Below are 22,228 nucleotides of genomic sequence, written 5' to 3' on the forward strand. Positions count from 1 at the left end.
AGAGCTACATGTTTCCTCTGAGCTGACTGTAATGTGCTCTCCCTAAAATCAGCTTTCTCCTTCTGATTTCAGGTCTGCTTTCAATTTCTTCCCAACTCCCTAGTACTCCTGTCACTGGAGTCTGCTTTAGTGCCCTGTCATTAATCACAGTGCCTTACTACTGTCTTTCCTCTTTATTGGTGAGCTTTTTCTGGACAGTTTTTGAACGGAGCTTTTACTTTAATTTGTGACTTTCTTAGTGTAGTTCACATTAACTCTTCTTTGGGTTATCAGCGCCTAGTGCCAGAAGGTTATTTGTCCTAAGCTAATCATGGACATCTTTGTCATTTTCCAGAGGTACATGCTGTACCAGATTAGATAACTAATACTCAGTGATGGATCTCAGATTGGAATTCAAGCTGTTGGATTCCCAAGCCTGGGTACCTGTGAGACCTGGCTAGGAAGAGAGCAAGGCTGTCACTTGAGAGCGCCCACAGTATTCTCTGTGCTTCAGTGTGGTTCTGTATTATTTTGGGTTTGTTGGTTGTGCCCCTTTTTTGGGAAGGTGGAGAGTATAATGGGGCATGATTTTCCTTTGCTGTTGTTCTAACCCCACTGGGACTGCTATGAAGTACTTTTGAGTACAGGGAAGTAAATACTAAAATTCATTCCCTTGCAATTTTTTTGTATTTGAACTTTGCCAGAGAACAAATAGCTGAATTTGATGAGCTTAGAAACACATGTGTAGAGGGACAGTGAAACATACTTATAGTCAAATGACCCCTAAGTATTTATTTTTCATCATAATTAAATTTCCCCCAATAAAAAAATATTATATCAGCATATTGAAAATACTGGGGTTCTCTTAGAAAAATATATTTAGAATTATATATATATATATATGAATTTTAGTGAAAACAACTTTATTTTTAAAGTTGTATAATATACTCGCATTTAAGAGTCACAGAATACAGACAAGTAAAAATATACAAAACAGTAGAATTCACCTAAAATTCTAGCACCTATCAGTAACCACTGGTAAGGTCTAGCAACCTGATTCTCTTTTTTAATATATACACATGTGGTTCGTTTACAAACTCGCACAATTTTATGCATGTAAGGTCATCACATACCTGTCTTGTGTGACCTGCCGTTCTTCTCTCCACTTCAGTAAATAGAAATCTCTACTGCCTCATTTAATGTCTTCACTTGTTTGGATGTGCCATGATTTGTTTACTCCCTTATTATAGATATTTAGGTTATTTCAAAATTAGGCTACCCCAAACAGTTTTGGTACATCATTATGTTTATAAATTGAACACTTTTCACTTGAACAATTTCATTTTAGAAGTGGAATTTCTGGGTCAAATAGTAATATATTTTACTTTTTTTATACACATTTCCAAGCTGCAGTAAACATTAAAAAAAATTTAATGCCATGGTGTCATGAATTTTCATATTGGCTGCTTCTTTGCAACTCATTTTCATCTTTTGCCACTGCAGTTGGTTGTGGTTTCCCACACTATTAAAATCTGAACTTTCAAAGGAAACAGTTGTGGGGTTTTAGGACAGTTGATTCAGCAACTGCAAACTGCATGATAATATTTTATCTGTTTTTTTGGGGGGGGAGGTTCTTTGAGCTAGTGACAATGTCCTAGCAGAAGAGAATGAGTTTTACTGTTGATTGTACAGTGAGAAATTTCACACTTCTCTAAGATCGCTATGGTTTACTTTCTACAATGAAAAGGCTGCTGGAATTTCTTTTTTCTTTCTCCAAGAGCTGTAAAACTTAGGATATGTATGAGATGTACTCTGTGTTATCTGAGAATTTCACAGTGTCCTCTTTTACGGGCAGCAGCTACCCAGTTGAGGTCCAGTTAGTCAGAGACGTTATTTTCTGCCATTGCAGCCATTCAGGCAAGAGGGCAAAGGGTCTCCTGATGCAGTGGAGGCCCCTTTTTTTCATCCCCTCACTCCCCGTCAGGCCCTGTGTCACCTAGCTGCTCACCTGACTTAGGAATCTGTTTTATCTAATACCAATCCCTTTTTACCTTGTGTCATAGTTACATAGTTCTCCTCAAGGGCAGTGTCTGTGGATACTTCATCTTTGTCTCTTCTGTACAGATTAACTGTCCTAACTGCCTTAGTAAAGCCCTGTGCTCCCCCTTCGAAAGCCCTGTGCTCCCCGTTCGTGCTCAGCAAATATTAAACGGCTCAAATGTTGATAACTGTATTGGAAAAACCTGCATTCCTCCTCTTGTGTCTCTCTTTTACTTTCACACAGAACACTTCACTTCCGACACTTCTTGTCACCAAATGTGTGGGATTTTTCCCAATGCCAAGCAATTCCATGACACCAGCTGGGTGTCCCACAATTTAACTCCTTTCTGACTCTGTCTACCTGGAGATAACATCAGATCCCACAGATCAAAGGCTCAGACCCTCAAGACTGTTCCCTCCCAGCCCACAACCATAACACTTCAGCTGCCAAATGCAAGTTGTAGGGCCCCAGGTCACCCACCACTTCTCTCTGGCTGGGCTACAAATCACAGATTCCCATGACCTCTCTCTTATATTCAGTTATTTGCTAAAGAGCTCACAGAACTCAGGGAAACACTTAACTTAACGTTTGCCAGTTTATTAGAGGATATGATAAAGGAAACAGATGCACAGCCAGATGAAGGGATACGTAGGGTGAGGTCTGGGAGGGCCCAGAGCACAGGAGCTTCTGTCCCTGTCTAGTTGGAATGCATCGCCCTCCCCGTGTGTGAATGTGTTCACCAACCTGAAAGCTTTCAAACCCCATACTATTGGGATTTTAAGGAGCCTTCCTCACATGGATAAGACCAATTTTTAACTCCATTTTCAGCCCCTCTCGTCTCTTCAGAGAGGTGGGGGAGTGTTGCTGATAATTCCAAGCTTCTAATGATGGGAACCAGATCCCATTCAGGAGCCACCCAGAGTCACCTGATTAGAACAAAAGATGCTCCTACTGTTCTTAGCACTTAGGAATTTATACGGTTTCAGGAGGCCTCTGTCAGGGACTGGGCATGAAAACCAAAGATATATTTCTTATTATAAATCACAGTGTCACAGTAACTTTTTTTTTTTTTTTTTTTTTTGGTGGTACGCGGGCCTCTCACTGTTGTGGCCTCTCCCATTGCGGAGCACAGGCTCCGGATGCGCAGGCTCAGCGGCCATGGCTTACGGGCCCAACTGCTCCACGGCACGTGGGATCTTCCCGGACCGGGGCACGAGCCCGTGTCCGCTGCATCGGCAGGCGGACTCTCAACCACTGCGCCACCAGGGAAGCCCCACAGTAACTTAATATTACCTTTTCCAGGACCATTTGTATTTCTTTGCAGATATTTTTGTTTTTTATTATACTTTGAGGAGAAGATAGACCTTGGCCTAAATTACTGGTTTATTATATAGCAGGACCTCTTAGCATTTTTTTTAAGTTAGCTTGACAGTTCCTCTGCTAATATTTATTATTAGGTTACCAACCTAATTATATTATTGTTTAACAGTGTCTCAGCTGCTAAATTTGTCCTTGTTCTACTTACATTGACTTATGTTCTTTCCCTGTGTTTAATAGTTAGTTTAGCTTTTTTGTTTGTTTGTTTGTTTGTTTTCCCAATCCCATTACCTCTATTTCCTTTGAATAATTATGGCAAATATACTTAGAGGACTCCAGTTTGTAGCCAAATCAAAATACAGGGCACATATTGGTTTCTTATAAATGTAAAGTTGACATTGAGTACCTGTGATTTGCTAAGTACTTTAAATTAATTAACATTCACTTTCACAACAGTCCTTCAGAGTTATTTGTGATCAGTGGTTGGGGCTTCAGGAAGGCTGTGCCCTCAAGAAACTCTCAAGAAACTCTAGTAAACTTTTAAAAAGTAACACTCTAAATCAAAGACACCTAGCCTCAAGGAGACAGTGTAACTTGGTTGCTTTTGTCTCTAAACTTGACTGCAACTCCCTTGTCTATAGTAATAATACTCCTGAAGAGAGAACATATCGAGAAGAGAGATCTCACAAGCCTGGGTACATAAACAATGGAGAAGCACTTTGAGTCTATTCCAGTGCTTCTCAGGAGGGATGGAGCTTCAGCTCTCCCTCATGGAGAGAAAAAAGAAGTAGCTATGCAGGGTCCAGTGTCAAAGCTAGGCCCTCTTTTACCAGACCACACTGCATCATCATTGAGTCACCACGTACCGTAAGAACAACTATTTTACAGTACCACCTAATTAAATATTTCCAGAGCTAAGTAAATTAGTCTCCATGTTTAGCCGGGAAATGGTTCAGTGAACCTCAAATAACCTATGCTTCCTAATTCAGGGCCTTTGTATAGTTCCAGCCTGTCTCTTATCTCTTGACTTTAAAAGATGTCTTTGTTCATATGCATCTTAAAAATAAGATGATAGAGTCTGTTAGGAGCAGCATTTTTAACTGCTTTAAATCCAAGCGTTTAGAGTGGAGTGGTGGTCCTGACACTGCATTGGTCTCATGGCACCACACCCTGTGACAATCCACTTGGCATTTATAAGGTATGCACTCCTTTCCTTATGAGTCAGTGTTTTGAGTGAACTGAGGGTGTCTGTTCAGCCAGAGTAACTTTGGAAGCTCCCCTTTACCATTCACTTTAATATAGTGCACATCTGGCACAATTCTGATTGCTACAGCTCTGCACTATGCATTATCTAGAGCAAAATTTTAATCCAGACCTATCTTTTGTATCAACCAGCAAGGCTTTAGATTATGCTTCTTTGCAATTTGTGAATATGTATTATGATACAAATGAAAGGTAATATAGTTTTTTAGACCAGGCAAAACATGCTCAAGTCAACAAAGTATTATCCCTAGGAAAAGGAAATGTTCTGGGAAAGAGAAGAGTTGGTCATGCTGCCACCCACCTCTTTGATTCATGTATTACATACTTTTGTTTTTATTGTTGTTGTTTTAATAATTTGAACATATTCCAGAGGGCACAATTTTAAAAAATCTTTTATAAATCCTTCTTTGGGGGTTATAAAAGAGCATTATGGTATCCATTCTTTATTACAATAAAACTGTGAGCATGCCAAGGTAAAGTGGGTAACAACTTTAAAAGGAGAAAACATACCTTTTACCTTTCTGGGGAGGAGGGCTCTTTTAAATTGATTCCATCACTCTGACACTCATAATTTTAAATGTTGTTTTAGAAACAAAACAAAATATGTCTGGTTGGAACAGAAAAGTGCTCTAGGTGGCCCATGCCAAGGGGAAAATCAGAGAGATCCCTTGTACCCACACCCATTTCCAACTAGAAATTCACTTTCCTGAGCTCTTCTTTGCACAAATCTTGGAGTTTCTTTATATTTTGCTTTAATAGAGTAGACTTTTATTAGGTGACAAATGTAGTTTTTAGTTAAAGAAATGAAGAATAAAATAGGAAGTCACCTTACGGATTTTCACAAGGTCACATGGCAAGTCTGTATGGCAAACTAACATGATCGTTAAAAGAATATTCTTATGAATCTATAATCCTACATAATATAAATCTGTAACATATTATATTTTCAGAGGATTATACTTGAAAATCATATATGCAAATATATATATATGATGTCTTTTAACACAAATTCATTGTAAAATAATAATATTGTGCTTTTTCTGTATGAGATACTTTCTAAGTGTTCTAGACATAAATCCAAAAAAAAGCTCTTAAAGCCAAAAGCATTTTTCATAAATTTGCCTGAACTCATTTGATGCTAAAACATGACCTGAATTTACTTCAGGCTATTTATAGTCTTTATCCTATTTAATCTGAATATCCATATGTGTCCTGCAGAAATGCTGATGTGCTTGCTTGTGAAGTGCTGTCTCAGGCCCTGCTGGTTCTACACGTTGGCCTCGGTATATGCCGTTTTACCTTTCTAAAAAAAATAAAATTCTGCCTTTCAGAATACATTTGGCCAGAAAATATTCAGCTAAAAGATTTTGGACCTGTATTTACTCTTTTTACTCCTTGCAGCAGGGCTGTAAGATAGGTAATCCTCTCGTCCATGGTTTATAGATGAGGAAACTGACTGAGGAAAAACAGATGAAGTACCTGGACCAAGGTCATACAAACAGTCAGGGGTGGAGCTGGGACGTGAGCCCGGGTGTTCCAGCTCCTGAGTCTGTTCTCTGAACTATCATGTTCTCCTACCTCTGTTTATAAAGTGACTTGCTTGGGATGTTGACAGAAGTTAGGAATTTAATCCTGGTTCTCTGAGCTGTACTCCTGTGCTTGGTTTTCTAAGTCATTGATTTCTAAACTTTTGAATTGGGGAACGGTACAAGTGTAATAGGGTATAGGTACTTGCATTCTTTTTATATTACCTTTTATATTACTTTTTATATTGCTTATCTTTGTGTCTGACCTAACCAATAATCTCTATATATGTAGTTTTCAAAAAAGTTTCATTTTAATCACATGTCACTTTACTAGATCCCCATCTGCTTCCCTGTTTTCTGAATTTAAATTTTAACTTTTTATATATTTGTGGGGTTTTTTGCACGTCTTTACAGGATAACTGAACATATATTTCACATTAGAATGAATGCTTACATTCCACTTGAAAATCACTATGCCACGTGAGAACCAAAGTTGACCAGTTTAATTACAGTGTTAATATAATGAACTAGTGAGTAGGACAAATGATAAATTCTTTTTCTGGATCATTACTCCAAGTTATTGCTTCAGACCCTATGCTGGCTTCCATGATAAATTTTTCAAGAAAGAGGGCTTGTCATGGGCAAAGTATTCTTTGCCCATTTTGTCATTTCTGTTACGCTTCATCCTCTGAGAACTTACCTTTATTTGTATTTGCGTATTTACACATATAAAATTCACATGATTTGGTGGGTTTAATTATGAATATTGCAGTTGTGTATAATACCATGGTTTCAGAGTTACTGAAGGATGAACCTAATCCATTTTTAAAAAAATTTCTATAGGTTCTCAAAATTCATTTCAGAACAGATAATGATCTTACAGCTTTAAGACACTATTAGAAGACACTATAATAAAGTATCTATTATACTTGTAATCGTGACATCTGTGTCCTTTTGTCTCACATGGAATATTCTGTATACAAGAACACTGAGTTTATAGTAAGAGGGGAGAGAGAGTACTATACTTTTAACTGAATAAACATCTGTCTTTTTTGAATTATAAGTGATTTATCTTCAAAACAGCAACTTTTCCTTTATTTTTGTTTGGGGGAAGGAGAGCTGTTTGGGTGGAAGGCTCGGGAAGGTATTTAGGGTATTCTTTGGTTGTTTTAGGAAAAGTCACTAGTTTTGCATCATGATATTTGGCCTGAGTCTAAAAAACATTCCACATGTTTTTTTAGCTTCACTGAAGGGAACAAAAGAAATACTGAATGAGGTCAGTGTTGTGTACACTAGAATACAGAGTCTCATCTTGATTTTCAGTGGGAAAATAAAGTCTGTTATTTATGGGATATACAGATCCCATAGAAAATCTGTGAAATTAGAAGCCTTGAAATTATTAATCTTAGCTTTGAGACCTATTAACAGTCATAGTTGATATTTCTGCTCGGTTAGTGTCACATTCCTCTTTGGGTATGTTCCCAGCGCTTTTCACTGCTAATCTCTGAGTTAAGCCCAAAGAGTTCTAGGCATCTCCCTTTCAGTTATCCCTTTTGAAACCTTGTTTTTAATAACACTTTTCTTTCTTGGCTTGCATGACATTTTATCTTTCTTTTCCTTTCTTTTTGCTGTTTGCAAAGACTCTTGGGAGGATTTGACAGATTTGGTGGAGCAAATGCGCGATGATACAGAAGGTGCGTGCCACACCAACATCTTTCAGTTTTCTTTTTCTTTTCTTTTTCTTTTTAATCTTCTAACCACCTTTTGATTGTTTTCCATAAGAGGACGTGTCCGCTTTAGGTTTTATTTCCCATGACTGTAACTGGAGCAGTAAGCATATTCGCCAGATTTTCCGTGCAGGTACTTCGCACAGGATTAGGTTTTCAGAGTCTTGCATTTAAAAATCTTTATCTTTCTGGTTCCAAGTAAAGTGGGATTAATATATGTTTATGCTGTTCCTTTAAGATACTAATATGTTCAAAGGGGACTTTATTTCAAGATTATATCATTTTTCTATGGCTGTTTTTTCATGTGTTAGGAAGATGTAAATTTTTTATCATTCATGAAAAGAAATATATATATCTATATGTATTACCGTGAACAAGCAGTTTAAAAACAAACAGATCCCAGGAACTTCAAGTACCTGGAATGTTGCTCTGATTTGTAGATTTCCCAGAACATTAAGTCATTTTGAGCTTGGTCATGTAATAGCATTCCCTTCTGGTGGAATTACCTTGAAAAGTAGCACATATGTTCAAATGCATGAAGGTTCCCCAAACCGATAATTATTTCTTCTGTAATTGGCACCTAACTTTAGGGATCTCAAGGTGATTTACACATTTGATAATAAAGATAGAAAAATTGAAGTTTGGCTCCACTTTATCATTTTACATTCTCCCACTTTGGCTGGGCACCTACAAGTCCCCCAGCCTCAGTGTATGCTCTCCTAGCACACGCACACCCACCACTCTGTCCACACTGGCCTTTTCACTGACTGCATGAGCTGACCTCAGCCTCCTCTCCTGCGTTGTTCCTGTGACATCCCACCCGGAGCACTTACTTCCCTTCTCCCTCCCCCTGTGCCCCCTACATCCCCATTTAGTCTAGATGAGAGCTCTGTGAAGCGCTCCCTGACAGCTTTGGCCCAGTTCATTTCTCCATTCATTCAAATCCTGCAGAACTTGGAGCCTAAGGCTTTTTACTTGTTCTCTAATTCTTGTGTGTTTACATTCCTAGTTAAAGTGTAAAATCCTTGAGAGCAGAGATTGTCTTAAACTTCTTGGTATTCGTATCAGACTTAGGACGGTATTGTCCTCCGTAGACTTGGTCACACCAGACAAAAAACTAAGGCAGTTTTCTCTCTCCAGTGATGCCCAATAGTTTCTTCTTCAGCACTTTACTTTGAATGAGTAAATTATCCTGAGTTTCATCTCATTTCCTATAGTCAAACTATCTTTTTATTCCATCTTTGATTCTACTTTTAATATAATTAGTTACATGTATTTTGATGAAAAGGCAGATCAGTATTGTCTAGTTGATTGACAGTTCATAGACAAGAAAGAAAAGAGGACAGTGTTGATTCATTCAGTGAGTACTGATGTTAGCTGCCATTATCATTATTATTATTATTATTATTTACCAGGCACTAGATAGGTTTAAGGTTTTGGTTCCTTTAATAGACTACGTACTAAAGAAAAATGCTGCATATAGGCCAACAAATCTGTGCCCTTCTTAGAAACTTCTTCCCTATGACTTAGCCCTGGCAAAATTCTATTTCTTTGATACAAGGTACTACTGCAAGAATCAAGCCTACTCTAAGAGTCAGCCTCCTCCTTTTCATTTCTTTTTGCTGGAATTTTTGTGAATGATTGTCATAGGTGAAATCAAAAAGGGAAACCCCCAGAAGATGTGTGAATTTTTTTTATTATAGTATAGTTGAATTACAATGTTGTATTAATTACTGCTGTACAGTGAAGTGACTCACTTATACACTTATATACATTCTTTTTCATATTCTTTTCCATTATGGTTAATCACAGGATATTGAACATAGTTCCCTGTGCTATACGGTAGGACCTTGTTGTTTATCCATTCTATATATACCCATTTGCATTCGCTAATCCCAAACTCCCAGTTCATTCCTCCCCACACCCCCTCCCCATTGGCAACCACCAGACTGCTCTCTATGTCCCTGATTCTGTTTCTGTTTCATAGACAAGTTCATTTGTGTCATATTTTAGATTCCACATATAAGTGATATCATATGGTATTTGTCTTTCTCTCTCTGACTTACTTCACTTAGTATGATAATCTCTAGTTACATCCATGTTGCTGCAAATGGCATTATTTTGTTCATTTTTATGGCTGAATAGTATTCCATTGTATATATGTGCCACATCTTCTTTATCCATTCATCTGTTGATGGACATTTAGGTTGTTTCCATGTCTTGGCTACTGTAAATAGTGCTGCTATGAACATAGGGGTGCATGTAAGAAGATGTAAATTGTGTTACTTTGATGATCTTAGTAGATTACCAGTAAAGTGGTATATGGTAATGTTGGCCAAGAACTTACTTATAGAAAAGTCTTTCTGGAATATAGCTTAAAAAAATAAAGTCAGAAGGGGAAGGAAGGGGGAAGGAAAATGGCTTTTACTTGTTAACTTTTTTTGAGTCATTTCATCCTTGTCTTTTTTATACAATTTTCTACATCTCTTCTCATTTCAGTTATATGAAATGCTAGAATTTTACTGTTTACATAACTTAGAGTTTTTGTAAATGAGTACTTGTAACAAGAATGAACATGAGTTATGGAGTATTATCCACATGTAATACCCAGAGCAGCTCAGGGTCTGGGGAGGAGCCTGCAGTCCGAACCGGAGAAAGCTGCTGATGTATGTAGGCTCAGATCTTGTCAGGAGACCTTCACTGCTGAGCTGTTTTAATTCTGTTTCTTATCTGTTGTTATGGTTGTCTCATAAGAGGTGGCTTTTTAATAGGAAATGTGTTAACACTGGCTTCCAGCCTCCTGAAAATCTGCTTTTTAAAATAACAAACTCTAGGAGGTCACAGATTTGAACTGTTAGCTTTGGGGTTTGGTTTTTCTTTTATTTTGTTTTGATTTTGGCAAGATTGAAGGTTTTTCTGGTGAACTGATTTCTTACAGTGATGGTTGGTTTTACAGTCAATGTGTCTGTAACTCCCGTCTGGTAGAATATGAAATGTCTTCTTAGGGTGGAATCGTATCATGCTTACAACATTGATCAATTATCTCACATCTCATCTCATTATATGCTATTAATTTAGGTCTAAAAGTTTTGAAACTCACTAGAAAATTATGAAGATTAAATGAAATAATAAAAGCACATGGTTTACTACCTTTAGCTTCTCAATAAATATTGAATTCCTATCTGTACTTACTACAAACCTTTTAAACCGATTATGTGAACTTGCAGTTGCCCAGATTACTCATCTCTCTGAGCATTGGAGTGGCTGGGACATTACTTGAATTAGGGAAATAATATAACTTGTATGAAATAATACCTCATCAAGATGGCTTACTGGTTCCTTGATATATTTTGTGAGTTGAGACTTGATGTCCACCGTTCTGAAAAATGGAAGGAACATATCTAAGAAATTTTCTTAGCATCTAGCACTGTATCACATAGACATTCAATGAAGGTTTATTTTAAATTAAATAAAAATTTTAAACTTACTTATGGAGGACCATAATAATTTTGATAGCTAACAATTTTTTATTCTTTTTAAAAAAATTGTTTTTATTTATTTATTTTTGGCTGTGTTGGGCCTTTGTTGTTGTGCGTCGGCTTTCTCTAGCTGTGGCGAGCAGGGGCTACTCTTCGTCACAGTGCACAGGCTGCTCATTGCTGTGGCTTTTCTTATTGCAGAGCATGGGCTCTAGGCTCGTGGGCTCTAGAGCGCAGGCTCAGTAGTTGTGGCACATGGGCTTAGTTGCTCTGCGGCATGTGGGATCTTCCCAGACCAGGGCTCGACCTGTGTCCCCTAAATTGGCAGGCAGATTCTTAACCACTGTGCCACCAGGGAAGTCCCACAATTTTTTATTCTTAGTACATCCCAAGCATTTCTAAATGATTAACATACATGAACTTGTTTAATCTTCAAAACCCTATCATTATCTTATGGATGAAGGAAGTAAGGTCTACAGAGTTAAGAAACTTCCCCAGTGGATTACTACTCAGCAATAAAAAGGAACGAACTATTGATAACCTAGATGGATCCCTCATGAACTATGCTGAGTGAAAAAAAGCCAATTTTAAAAGTTACATACTGTATGATTCCATTTATATAACATTCTTGAAATGACAGCACTGCAGAAATGGAAAACAGATTAGTCGCTATGGGTTATAAGGGGGTAGGAGACAGGAGGGAAGTGCTTGTGGGCTGTAAAAGGTCAAAGTGAGGGATCCTTGTGATACAGTTCAGTGTCATATCCTGGTTGTGATAAGTTACTCTAGTTTTTCAAGATGTTACCTTTGGGGGAACTAGGTTAAGGGTACACAGTATCTCTCTATTTCTTACAACTGTATGTGAATCTATAATTGTCTCAAAATAATAAGTGCAAAAAAAAATGAAAGAAAAGAGAAAAGGAACTTGCCTAGGGTTACACAGCCAGGGGAAGAGTTCAAGTAGAGTTCAAAGTCCAACAGACTAGCTCCAGAGCTTGTGCTGTTAACCACTATACCAAAGTTCAAACCTAGTTGGCTCTCAAAAATACTTTTTCATCAAAATTCCATACACACATCATTTATTTCTAAATATCTAGAACAAAAGTTTCATGAAACAACGTATAACCTTACACTGTAGGACATACTAAATCGATTTTTATACCCGACTAAGGGGTTGTGACCTTTAATTTGAAAGATAGTCCAGTATCCCGTAGTGCCTCTCTGGTGTATATCCATTTCAGCTCTAGCTACCAAGATATAAGCAAAAGAGCTCTTCCAGCAATGCCAGTATGTTGTGTTCTGTTCCTAGCCTATAACTGTTGGCACCCTTTAAAGGCCAGTTACCTTGCATCCGTCTATTTCTCTTTAAACCATCTCCTCTGATGGAAACATCTTATTTCGAATCATTGGTACTATTATCCCTTGGCTAGTGATTATCCCAACCCAAACTTTAGTTTGTATTTACAACTATGTGATGAAAATTATGTTTCAAATGCTTCTACATCATTGTATCCTTTATTGTATCCAAAGCCAAGCTGATTTTACCCCTTACTTCCAAAACAGTTATTCAGTTTTTTTCATTTCCATTTTCAGCACAGTATTCGAGGCTCACAGGGCAAAAACTTTAGGTTATTCTCGACTCCTCTGTATCCTTAACAGGTCCAGTTCTTCAAGTGAAGCCATTTTGATCCTCTCCCCCAACTTCTTCAGATTCTCTTTGCATAAACCTTTCAGACTAATCATCCTGAAACAAAGTTCTAATCATGTGACTTCCCTGCTCAAAACCTACATTGGTTCCCATTGCCTGCTTCCTGGACATGCAGGTCTAGTTTTAGAGACCTGTCATTTGACTTTACCTTTCCTGTTTTCCAGTTCTCCCCAGGAAGAACTCCCCACACCATTCTTATTTCCTTCACCTCACTTCACATACCCATTCTCCCCATTTGGAATACTTTCTTCCATGTTTTCTGTGAATTTCATATTTAGGGTCTGCCTCAAATCCTGTACTGGAATTTATCATGCTTTTAACTATATTACTTTTGGTGTTGTCTCATTTGGAGCACAAGTGTACAATATTCCAAGGAGTTAAGGGTAGAGATTATTCCTATATTTTGTCAAGGTTGGGGTTTACTCTACTTACAAACTAAAAAATTAGCCTATTTCTTGGATACTGGTGAAGGACATGACAAAAGACTTTATTTCTCATGACACTGCAAGCAGTCTGAGCATCAACACATTTGTGTCAGTTCCTCTTGCACCAGAGTTGCACCTGGGAGACACTGTATTGCTTAGAAAAATGCTACACACGTTGTGGTTCAGTGTTGCAGCTGAGGAACACAGTTTGGGGCACCGTTGTTTTTATAGGAAGCAGTAGGAAAGCCTCCTCTCTTAAGATGATCAGTTGCATAAAGAACCCTGAGAAATGGCCTGGGTCAAAGAGCATTGAGAGCCTTTCAGTCTTGATACAACCCATAAAGACATGTAGTAGCACAAGAAGTCCATGGAGGATTGTCTGTCTCAGTATCTTACAGGTTAGATATAAAGAAATTTGTAATTTCTCCAATATCACCCAGGGAATATGAGAGAGACAGCTCTAACTCTTCTAGATCAGAGATCTAACTATGCTAGATCACTGTGTTGCCCCCTAATATTTAACTTATTTCTATGGAGTAAATTGAGCAGAGTAAGGAATTCCTGAATTTGTACTTATCACCTAAGTTTCTTATGTTGCATCAAAACAGAGAAGACTGACTATTGTCCCAACTTCTAGATGTTCCCAGATATCTGGGTATTCTTCTGTGGTGCAGAATTCTTCAGGTAAAGGTACTTGAAGATGTTTGGGAAACTTTCCCAAACTAAAATTGATTGTATTATGATATGGGAGGGCAGTGAAGAAGAAGAAAGTGTGGTTTCTTAGGAACTCTTGGGCAAGCTGGAATTAGAAACGGACATTTTTTAAAGATTAGAGAAATGGATACCTGAAAGAAAAGTGTTTTCCTCTATTGCTCACAACATTTCTGACACTGAATGTGTGGGGAAGTTTTCCCACACCCACCAGTTCTCCAACACCAGTTCAATTCTGACACTGTCTACTTGGGGTTAACACAGACTCCACAAGATGCCCCCTCACTTTAGATGCCAGTCACAAGTCTAGGCTATCACCTGTCCTTCTTACCAACCAGCTATAAATCAGAGGTTTCTATGACCCCTCCTTAAGTTTTATAATTTGCTAGACTGGCTCACACAGCTCAAGGAAAGAGTTTACTTGCTAAAGTACAGGTGTATTATAAAGGAACACAACTCAAGAACAGCCAGATGGAAGAGAAGCATAGGGCAAAGTATGTGGGAAGGAGCATGAAACTTCCATACTCTCTCTGGGCACATCACCCTCCCAGCAGCTCGATGTGTTCACTGACCACAAGCTCTCTGAACACTTTTCTTGAGGATTTTTATGCAGGCCTCATTATGTAGGCATCATTGAGTAAATCGTGGTCTTTGATGTTTGAGCTCTTTCTCCAGCCTGTCCCCCCTCCCTGGGTTTGGAGGTGGGGGAGGGAATGGCTGAAAGTTCCAATCCTCTTATCACACCACTGGTTCCCCCTGGCAACCAGCCTTCCCATCCTTAGGGGCTTTCTAAAATTCACCTCATTAGCATAAACTCTGTGTTTGAAAGGGACTTGTTATAAATAACAAAGATGCTCCTTTTATAATACCTTTAACTCTGGAGCTATTTCAGAACTAGAAACAAGAACCAAATATAACAAAAGATGCCCTTATCACTTGGGAAATTACTAGGTTTTAGGAGCTCTGTGTTAGGAAGTGAGGGCTTAGATAAATAGAGAAATTGATTGATTTCTTATTGTTCCACAATACCTGACGAAGAATAAGTAAGAGTACATAGACAATGGTTTTGGAATTTAAATAACCAAATAAGCTTGCTCATTTCAATGCTAATGCCAATCAAAACGGGAATATTGGTAATGTTCAGGGAAGAAAGCAGCACTAGACTCTTATTGGAGGCTAGCAGTTAAACCTTGTCCTGAAGCAAGAGAAAGCAGAACCTCTTTTTTCTTTTTTTTTTTTGGTTCGCGGGCCTCTCACTGTTGTGGCCTCTCCCGCTGCTCCGGACGCGCAGGCTCAGCGGCCATGGCTCACGGGCCCAGCCGCTCCGCGGCATGTGGGATCTTCCTGGACTGGGGCACGAACCCATGTCCCCTGCATCATCAGGAGGACTCTCAACCACTGCGCCACCAGGGAAGCTCCTCTCTTTTTTATTTTTAATTATGAGATTTTTCAAGTACGTAAAGTAGAGAGAGTAGCATAAGAAACCCTAACGTTTCCATCACCCAACTTCAATAATTATCAATATATTTTTTTTAATTTACATTTTTGGCTGCGTTGGGTCTTTGTTGCTGCTCTCAGGCTTTCTCTAGTTGCGGCGAGCGGGGGCTACTTTTTGTTGTGGTGCAGGGGCTTCTCATTGCGGTGGCTTCTCTTGTTGCGGAGCACGGGCTCTAGGCGCATGGGCTGCAGTAGTTGTGGTGCGCAGGCTCAGTAGTTGTGGTGCACGGGCTTAGCTGCTCCACAGCATGTGGGATCTTCCTAGACCAGGGCTTGAACCAGTGTACCCTGCATTGGAAGGCAGATTCTTCACCACTGTGCCACCAGGGAAGTCCTGCCATTTGTATTTCTTTGGAGAAATGTCTATTGAAATCCTTTGCTCATTCTTTTTTACTGGGTAATAGTAAGTCCCCTACCTACAAACGAGTTCCGTTCTGAGAGTGTGCTTGTAAGTACAATTTGTTCATTAAGTCCAACAAAGTTAGCCTAGGTGTCCAACTAACACAGTCAGATATATAGTACTGTACTGTAATAGGCTTATAATACTTTTCTCACATTAATACATAAAAAAACAAACACAAAAAATAAGGAAAACATTTTTAATCTTACAGTACAGTAATCTCACAGACGTCTGAGCTAACTTACATGATTGGACATGGGAATGCACGTTTGCATCTTTGAAAGTTCTCAACTTGAAGGTTCATATGTAGGGGACTTGCTGTATTTGTCTTTCATTGTTGAATTGTAGGAGTTCTCTACATATTCTGGATACTGGATCTGATTTATATTTTTTCCTCCCATTCTATGGGCTTTTTTTTCCCTGAATGATGTCCTTTGAAGTGCAAATGTTTTTAATTTTCATATAGTCCAGTTTATTTTTTCTGTTGTTTTTGCTTTTGGTGTCATCTAAGAAACCATTTGGTCATATTGTATAATCCTTTTTGTATGTTGCTAGAGTTGGTTTGCAAGTATTTTGTTGAGGGCTTTGCATCTATATTAACAAGAGATACTAATCTGTAGTTTTCTTACGATGTCTTTGTCTGATTTTTGTCTCAGATAATGTTGGTCTCATAGAATGTGTTGGGAAGTGTTTCCTCTTCCTCTGTTTTTTGGAATTGTGAAGAACTGGTAGTAGTTCTTTAAATGTTTGGTAAACTTCAGTAGTGAAGCCATCTGGTTTTGGCCTCTTTATGGGGTGTGTTTTTTATTATGAATTTAATATCTTTACTTATTATAGTTCTATTCAGATTTTCTATTTCTTCTTGAGTCAGTTTAGGTAGTTTATCTGTCTTAGAAATTGTCCTTAGAAATTGTTTCATCTAGGTTGCCTAATATGTTGGCATACAGTTGCCCATAGTATTCCCTTATAATCCTCTTTGTTTCTGTAAGGTCAATAGTGATGTCTCCTCTTCGTTTCTGATTTTAGTAATTTGAGTCTTTTCTCTTTTTCTCTTCGTCAGTATAGCTAAATATTTGTCAATGTTGTTGATCTTTTCAGAGAGCCAACTTTGGGTTTCACTGGTTTCTCTCAATAGTGTTATTTGCTGTTGATTTCTGCTGCGATCTTTATTATTCCTTTCTCCTGGGGGCTTTCTACTGATAAATGTATTTATTGGTTGGCCTTGAGGAAGCCATCTGTGAAATCATGGAATTATGACATGCTAGAGCTAGAAGAGCTAGGTCAGTGCTTCACTAACTTTAATGCACATACAAATTGCTTTAGGTTCTGTCCAGAATCTGATTCAGTAGTACCATTGGAGCCCAAGTTTTCCCATTTCTAAAAGCTTCCAGGTGATGCCAATGTTGATGTTCCAGGACCACACTTGGAGTGGCAAGGATCTAGTTCATTTGGTATCAGAGTGGTTGGTGGGGTTTTCCAAGCCATGTTGTTTCACCCCATTCCAGGCATATTAATGTGCCCCCTGCTTGAGAATTAGTGCTGCAATTAGTCATTATGATTGGTGCGGGTGTGTGATGTCTTTATAAAAAAAAATTACTGAATAAGTACGTTTACAGATGAGGAAATTGAGGCCCCAAAGAAGTAAGATTCCTTGCCTGGCATCATATAATAAGCTAATTAGCATAGATGATTCATATCAAACAGATTGAGTAGTGGGTGGATATAATCTTTCTGATGATAAGGCTTAATTTTAGCAAAGTATATCTTTGATTATGCTATTACTAAGGAAAGGTAGCAATCAGGATAAATAAATTAGTGATTAAATTTTCTTGATTAACTCCTTTAACAGATTTCAACCCAGAGAAAATATTGTTTAAGTGAATTTCCTCTTCATTATTCTTGAGTAGAAGCTTATGTGATATCTGAAATGCCATTAAGGAGAATAGATAAATACAGATATAGATGCATATATAGATAATCTAAGGGTCTTAAGACTTTATTATTTTTAAATGAGGATTGAGTAAAAGTTCATAATTATTTTGTACAAATAAGTGTCATCAGACTAGTTAAACGGTGTTTTATTAAAGATCTTTTTAGTACTTTCAGTGATTTCTTTCACTATCACAGACAACTCATTTTATGCTTAATTTTATACTCTAAGAACTATTACAGCAAAAGTTCAAAGTAGATTTATTTAGGAGTCATTGGTCTTCAGTCATTCTGAACATCAAGTAAGCTTTCCTTTCAATATCTTTCTGTTAGTTGGTCATTTTAAATCTCATATTAATGCTTTTAGGTACCATTGGGAAATTTCTGTAGGACAACTGTTCTGTTTCACATTAAGATAAAAGTAACTGTTGTGCTACCTATGAATTATTCCCACTTTACCAAGAATTGGGTATGATGTAACATACTTAATATTAACATAATGTTAAAGATAACTTACTTTTCCTTCAATTATTCATAAAACATTTCAATATTTCTCGGTATGAACCTTAGTCACTGCACTATAAGGAGATAAAATAGGGTCTTGGTTAGATGATTGGTTTGCAGAACAGTGTGACTCACTGTCGCTCTTAGCTATGTGACTTTGGGTCCATTTTTGTCATCACTGTTGACTAGATGAACCACATGACTCTGTAAAGTTTGTTAGAATTTCCTCATATGGAAATTAGCAGCCTTGAAGAGGTGTAATGAAGACCCATACGCTCCTAAAAGGACTTTGAAAACCAATATGGTTTATTATAACTACAGTCATTTCTACATGGTTTCTTTAGTCCACTGCTCCTACTGTGTTTCCCACCAAGGTGATTTGTACCACCGTCCAAATGTAGAAACAATCAAATAATCACCAAAACTAGAAACACAGAAGTTGCTCTCCATTCTATTTCCTTCTTCCCTCAATCCAGCTGGTGATCAAGTCCTGAAATCCTAACATTCTACCCCTAGAACATCTCTCAGAGCTAACTCCGTCTTCTCCACAAGCACACACTGCTCCAATTCCATCCCATATTATAATTTTCCTCCTCAGTTTTTGTGGTAAACCCTTACTTGCTCCCCAGCTTTGAGATTTTATTCCTTTTCGATCCATCTTCCACAAGATTGCTAGAATGGCTTCTCTAAAATTCAAATCAGTGACATTACGCCTCACATCAAAATCTTTACTGACTTTAAGGTAAAATCCATATTCCTTAAACAAGGTCCTTAGCAATCTCTCCCTTACCTATTTCCCTTGTCTTACCTCACAACCCTTACTCACGTGTATCATAAACTTACGGCATTTTCTTGGTTTTCCTTAGTATGCCATGTTCTTTCATATTTCTGTTCCTTTACCCAAGCTGTCCTTCCATCCTACTCCCTTCACAGCTCTACTCCTAACCCTTCCTGGCCTGACTAATTTCTCTTTGTCCTTTAAGATTGAACTCAAAAGTCTCATCCTCCGTATTTGGCACCTAGTTATTTCTATATATTAATTTTATATTCTGCTACCTCTGTGAATTATTATGTTTTTGTAAAAATTTTAGTTTACTTTGATTTTTTCTGGGTGCAAAATCAGATTGTATGAGAGCAGTAATATATGATCCACACTTTTACAGTTTATATGTCTCCAATTTCTTTATCTTCTCTAATTGCATTGGTCTTCCACCCTCAGTATAATGTTAAGTAATAGCCATGGGTAATGGACACTTCTTAAACTTTCCCTCAGAATACATCCAATGGCAGAGGAAATTGTATCAGACTCGCAGCTTGCATGAAATCCTACATCACTTTCATATCTACTATCTTAGCCTTAAAAATATATATAAAATTTGCATTTGATTCCATAGAATGCATATATATGGCTTAACATAAAAACATTTTAATTTATTTGTCCTGAAATAAAATTAATCTTTGTTGAAGATGATAATGTTTATCCTGAAGTTTCAAGTATTCTCTGTAAGCTGCCCTGTTTTGTTCTCCAGACATCTGTATAACCCAAGTTTGATAAATAATAAGAACTTGGATGTCGAGGACTAGGTCTTCTATCTCTGGATTCCCAGCATTAAATACAGTATCTAACACCAAGTAGATGTTCAATATTTATTGAAAAAAATGAATGAATGAATGAACGAACAAAAGTTCACTTTTGGAAAAATAGTGTTAAATGTTAGCATTGTGAATAATTGCAATTTTAATTATTTTTCTCATAGAAAAAGTATGACAGACAACATTGTAAAAGTCCCGCACTTTAAAATAATTTTCTGGTCTATATAATAAAACAGAACTTTTTAAAGCCTTTTATAGTTAAAAGTGTAAAATATATAAAAAAGGTCACATATTATAAGTACTCAGCTCAATGAATTTTCACATACTCACCTATTTCACAAAACTAACACCCCATCAAAAGGAGAAATTTACCTGCCCCTCAGAAGTCCCCCCATGCTCTCTTTTGGTCACTGCAGCCCTTCCCTTTTTAACAGCATACAGGGAATTCCCTGGCAGTCCAGTGGTTAGGACTCCACACTTCCACTGCAGGGGGCATGGGTCAATCCCTAGGCAGGCAGCTAACATCCCGCAAGCCGCATGGTACGCCCAAAAAACCCCAGCCAAACAAACAGCATACATTAGTTCCACAAAATCTTTTTTTTTTTTTGGCCGTGCCGCACCACTTTGATAATAGTAAGCATTAAATAATCATTGAACTTTTGCATTAATTAAACAATTAATAATGAGCAAAAAATTCTTTTGAGCTCTTATGTCTAGTTGTCAAATTACGCTGAATTTTGTTTGACTTTCTTTCATTTGTTTAGGGTAGTAGTTCTCCACAGGTAAGAGATGTCTTTCAGGGACTTATGGCGATATCTGGAGATATTTGGGGTTATCATGACTAGAGCGTGCTACTGACATCTAGTGGGTAAAGGCATGGGTTGCTGCTAAATTTAATTCACAGAACAGCCCCCCACAAAAAGAATTATCTGACCCAAAATATTAGTAATGCCAAGACTGAGAGTATTATTTTCTAAAGAATGGGTGGGTTGTTTATGTTTGATGCAGGTTAGTTCAAATAGGTTATAGCACCATACTAATGGAGTCTAAGGTATCAGGAATTTAATTTCCCTAGGCAGTAGTTCACCTTTCTGTAGTTTAATGCGTCCCAGCCACTGACCAGATGTCCTAAACATTTCTGCTACTGATGACAAGAACGAGATGAGGCAATGTAGAAGAGCCAGTACCACCACTTCTGGAAAAATGCCTCAAAGCATCGTGTTTTGTACATATTCCAAATCCAGCTCTCCCACGTGACTAGTTCTCACTAGGTTGGAATTAGATTATTTACTTTGACTAGGAGCATTGCTTAATTTTGTTATTAGCTCCCTGAATTATTGGTCAACAGACTTAAGGCAGAGGGAGTGGTACCTTATGGACTGCCAGTTAATCCAACTTCAGCCACATTTTCTTATGTTAAATGGAGAATCCAGGAGCTCTCCACAAACATTCATGCATACCCACACACCCCTGCCCTATTCCTTTCTCCCAGGGATTATAGGTCGGAAACAGTACAGTGCACATAAATGCTGGTAATAATGTTGGAAATTAATATCTGATAAAGTTGTTCTTCATGGCAGTTTGTCAGGGGGTAGTTTTTTGTGTATTTCAACGTCCCTTGTGGGTTTATTCCATTCTTGTCAAGTTGACCTACAATGAACAGAGAGAGCCAGATTTGAGGCATGGCCCTAAAACATTTGTTGGTGTGCAAGAGAGAATTCGTGGCAACATACACCAATTCTGACTTTCCTAATAAAGTATCCTCTAAAATTATTACCTCAGAGAACACTACAACAAACCAAGATTTGTATAGTGGGCACTGTAAACCTACAAGTCCTTAAACTTAATGGAGAAGATGAGCTTAGAATTTGACTATTTGATTCTGCTTCATTTAACTGTGAATGCATATCTAAATGAAAACACTGTGTGAAGAAAATTACTTGGGACAATTTGAATGAAATAATCTCTGCTTTGCGCTGTAGCTTATTTCTATTATGGGAGCATGGCTTTTATTAGTACTACTTTTAGTCCTCCTAAAAAAGGTAAAATATTTCATAGATCTCTAGGCCTTTTTCAATTCGTATAGAAATTTAACACATTTAACTTTTGGGAGGATGTCAGGTAAAATG

The 22,228-nt window shown here is 37.7% G+C and overlaps 1 protein-coding gene across 10 annotated transcripts in view; it reads left to right on the forward strand.

Annotated features, from left to right (window-relative positions):
* Positions 1–22,228, forward strand: part of RUFY3 (RUN and FYVE domain containing 3) — an 84,311-nt gene that overhangs the window by 24,496 nt on the left and 37,587 nt on the right. The gene's annotated exons all lie outside the window — the stretch shown is intronic.

This window comes from Tursiops truncatus, chromosome 5, assembly GCF_011762595.2.
Source record: "Tursiops truncatus isolate mTurTru1 chromosome 5, mTurTru1.mat.Y, whole genome shotgun sequence".
NCBI lineage: Eukaryota > Metazoa > Chordata > Mammalia > Artiodactyla > Delphinidae > Tursiops > Tursiops truncatus.